This window comes from Suricata suricatta, chromosome 1 (genome assembly GCF_006229205.1).
Source record: "Suricata suricatta isolate VVHF042 chromosome 1, meerkat_22Aug2017_6uvM2_HiC, whole genome shotgun sequence".
NCBI lineage: Eukaryota > Metazoa > Chordata > Mammalia > Carnivora > Herpestidae > Suricata > Suricata suricatta.
In genome coordinates, this window is record NC_043700.1 from 169,732,960 (window position 1) to 169,737,910 (window position 4,951).

Below are 4,951 nucleotides of genomic sequence, written 5' to 3' on the forward strand. Positions count from 1 at the left end.
AAACTGATGCATGTAAAGAGCCTCAAAAGGTATACTTGAGCTATTGATTGAAAGACAATTCCTCACTTCATAGTAGCAATTTGTATTTGTATTTTTGTTTACATTTTTAATAATAATCTCAAAAAAATTGAAAGTTGCTATATAGAAAAATAGTTATTGAAGATTTTTAAGCAGATGTGTGAATTCTTTTAGCAAACAAAACTGGCCATTACAATAATAATAACAAACGCTAGAACTATGCCCAGATGGAGCTACATTCATGGGGATCCAAGGAATGTGAGTGCCATCTCAAAAAAATTCTTTGTAAACCCAGATTATTACCTGCATAAATCACCAGTGATGGCTCAAACTTATTGTCTCTTAATTATCACAAGGTAATCAATGGAATGATAAAATCAGAAGTCTCACACAAAGAAAAAGAAAAAAAACAATGTTTTTAACATTCATGTTTGAAACTGATTTACAATAAAGTAGAAAAGGTATCTGCAAAAACACCTTGCCATACCTTGTGGTGACAGGTTTTGAATCTAAAGCTATATTGTTCTTACTGATTTAGTTTCTTCCTTGTGAAAACAGGCAAAAATAATGTTTAATACTCTGTAAAGGCAACTTCAAGGAAAAAACACTGTATATTTTTTATGGCATTAAAAAATGTTTAAAAAAATTGAAAAACAAAGCAACAAACTACACAAACAATAAAATGTAAAGACTGAATGAGGAGCAATGATCATAGGGAGAGTTCTTTGATTGGAATTCTTAATTCATTTATTTGTGGCTTAAATAACAGCCTCAATGGCAAAGTAATAAAGACCATCATCAATTAATTTTCTTCATAAAAATTAAAAAAGTAATTATTGCCTGGAAGCACTCAGAAAGACTGACCTGTGGACCAAAGAGCTATTCAGTTCACCATATAGCAAACAATTCTGCATTTTCCTTTTCCACTCCTCCATCGACCCCAAAATTATACTTTCCCTAATATTTCATTTCTTAGTTTCTTAAGCAGCACACCCTAGCAATTACCTGAGCATATTGAATAAAAAAAATTACTGTCATTTCTTACAGTTATGTATTCATATAAGGCTAAGTTTTGCAGAATATTGTGAAAACATAGCAATGAAAAGATTGTTGGGAGCCGAAAAGATTCAGCTGCTTGGCCATTTACTAGCTGGATAAGTCACTCCCTGTGGGGAGTTGCAAATAGGCAGGGGAGCGCCACTCCCTGTCAGAGGAGAAGCCAGAAGATCAAAGATCAACCGCCTGCAGGCAGGGTGGTATCAGCCCCTCAGGCGCTGTGCTAGAACACTCTAGTTTGGTTCCTTTTTTACTCCAGTCTTAATCCCTTGACCCTGTTTCCTAGCAACCGACCTGGGTCAGTTCCCCGCCCCAACCGCTATTTAAGATACAGCGTTCTCTAGAAAGGGGAGAAGAAGAATAAAAGAAGAGGCTTAATCAAAAACCGTGTGCTGTCTTTACTTTCTGTGCTCCCCCTTCCTGCCCTTTCTTTCCCTCCCTCAGTATCAAGAACCCAGGAGGATTTTCCACCCTGCTGGCCGGGGTGGGACATGACAAAAGATGGCTGGGAAGATACCACCTACTTGAATCCCAGTCCATACTTTTTTAGCTGATATGCTCAATGTAACAGTTAATCTTCCATTTACTATAAAAAAGTAAGATACATTCCATCATTTGTTGATAATTCAAAATACTATATATTATAACAAACATTAATGCTTTTTCATGAAAAACCTCAAACAAAACTATCCAACTTGCAATACTGCAATATTCATATGAGATGTTAAGTGGTCAGATTCCCAATACTTGAGTTCATTTACCCCTTGGCTACTTAGGTTTGTCAACATAGCTATCTTGCACTTTGGTCAAACACTGTTTGGGGGATTGTGTTATAGACAATCAACCATCTACTCTGAGGGTCCTTAGGATGTTGTGTTTATACCAGCCCCATAAGGAAGACATTAATGAGTGTGTTTCTTGTAGGAAGTTCATCATTTCTGAAACTCTTTCTTTAACTTCTTTAGCCTTGCAAGTTTGTCTTGATGGCTTACTCACCTCATTCAATGAAACCACTATATGTATTAGCCATAGGGTTAAAAAACTTCCCTTCTGGGCACATCAAAAGCTGCTAAATCCATCAGTGAAAATCATTTCATCCACTCTTCATCCATCCACACACACACTTTTGGATAGCATTTTCAGGTCAAAATTAACAGTTAAAGCTGATAGTGTTAATGGAAAACTCACTGATGACATCAAATTCAGTCTTTCTACAGATTTCATGTGAAAACTTCTATTACTACCCGAGTCTTTTCCTTTCTTTAACAATCCTTGAATTTGAAATTTAGCTTTTATCAGATAACTTAAAGACCTCTTTAAAGTTTCATTAACTTCCAGAAGGACACTATCATAATTTTTATGTGGTTCATGAGTTTCTATAGATGATATGTATTGTTAGTGTCTTCATATCTTCAAAAAACTTATGTTAAAATAAATGCTAACACAGCTCTTCATGTACTACTTACCCTATACATAGATTGGAAGGATTTTATTTGCTGCATTTTGAAAACAAAAGAGGAGTATGCACCATATGTCAGTTTAGTCGTTGGCATTTTCCATTAGTATTTTGAGAAATGTTGGAATTTTATTAATGTAAAGAAGCAGGCTCACTCAGAAATGTCAAGACTATTTTTGTTGAAGAGATGATCAATTTCTGGTGACGTTGTTACAAATTGCCAAAAGGTTTGCTTTTAAGTTCAACAAATAATAGATTTAAGATTATGTGACTTTCCAAATAATACATTATTCTTAACAGTACTACCTAGTCAATGATGTGTGGATCCCAGCTGCTGCCTTCTAAAGATATACTAAAAAGAATTGTGAATTTCTTACTTAAAGTCAAATTTCAATTTATTAAAATTGTTATCTTGTCAACACAGTACTTCGGTGGCTTGCCTCACATTCTTCTATATAAACTCTTTCTAGTCTTATCAGTTTCTCTATTCTGTTGAGGAACCCAAAGGTAAAATATAGAACATTCAAGTTATCCCATACATCTTTGAAATATGCAGATATGCATATCCATAATGTGCATGGAATAGCACTGAAGGTAAGTGGATAAAATGAGTGTGATTATTTCTTTATGAATGTTTTCCATGTATTTCTAAACTAATTTTAAAACAACTGAAATTTATCTGTATTCAAATAATTGGCCTTTATATAATAATGCATCCTTTCAGTCTTATAGATATATAAAGTTCTCAATATATATATCTGTTTTGATATAACACCAACAGCAACGCATTTCCTCACAATACTCATTGTGATACAACTTTCTAAAAATAAATCATATTAGCAAAACTAAAAGGAATTTTGAAACTTTGACATGATGTGTTCATTGAGTGAGCCTTCAATATTTCCTTGATACATGTAAAAGCTTACTAAGTGAGCTGTTGAAGGATAAAAAGATCACAGAGTTAGTTTTGCTTATATTTTGAATTTAAATCTCCCTCAGACAATTTATAAATGTGTTTAGTCATTCAGTAAATATTTATTGTATGCCTACATGTCCATCGCTCTTTGAGGGAGTAGAGATACACAGGAAACCAAACCAAAATCGCTGTTCTAATGTATTTTATACTCATGTGTGTTGGGGAAAGGGAGTATTACAAAAATGTGAATTACCTATGTGAATAACTTGATAATATTTATGTTGTTGATATAAAATAAAGCATGTCAAGGGAGACAGTGATACCTGGTTGAGTGTCGCTAATTGATATAAGATATCAGGGGAGTGATGCCTCTTTGATAAGGTGACATTTCAGTAGAGATTTAAAGTAAGAAAACAGACACCTACAGATAATCCTGTCAAAGAGCATTCCAAACACAAAGGTACAGTAACACAGACAAAAGAAATAGGATCTTGCTTATCATTGTCAGGGAATAATAGGCAGTGTGACTAGAGTGTTTTACTTTTTATTATCAATGTTTGAATTTAATAATAATGCTTTTTATAAGACCATATTAAAATTTTTCAAGTGTTTGCATATGTTTTTGTAATGACTCACTCACCATGCTGGCAATAGCTTTGGAAATTATTATATCAACTTTATAGGGAAGAAACTGAAGTCCAAAGATTTTAAGGGCTCAACCTCATTTCTGACAACTTATAAGGGCCAAACTGGTACTAGAATACAAGTTTCCTCATTCCTGGCCCATATTTCTCCTTATTATTTTATATTTTGCATCAAAATTAGACTAGATTGGAGTCTGAGTACTCTGAAACATTCAACCAAAGATTCAACTCAATCTAGAAACAAAACCTGAAACAAAATCTTTACAAAAAATTACATGCCTAGCAGCAACCATTGTGACTATCTGTTGAATCTTCACATTATAGAGAGTGGTAAACTAAGGCCAGGAGATAATGTATTGCTGAAGTTTATAAGGCACTTGAATTTAAAATAGTTTTTCTCCTAAGAGATAGGTTATTCATTGGTCTTTGATAAAAATACTATCAACCATTATTCAAGAGTTACTTGATGTGAGACTTTAAAACTGCTTGAATCAAATATCCAAGACATATCAGAAGGATTATTTAGCACCCTCTGAATATATGCCATCCTCTTACTAATTCTTTGATTCATTCATATCCCCTACCTTGAGGACATGTGCATTCTCTCCACCTATGGGAGATAGGAAACCATTAAAATCCTCTAGGAGAAAGTAGGAAAAAACCTCCTAGACCTCCACCACAGCTATGTCCTACTCAACATATCCCCAAAGGTAAGGGAAATGAAAGCAAAACTGACCTCTTGGGACTTCATCAAGATAAAAAGCTTCTGCACGGCAAAGGAAACAATCAAGAAAACTAATAGGCAACTGATGGAATGGGAAAACATAGTTGCAAATGACATATCAGATAAAGGGCTAGTAT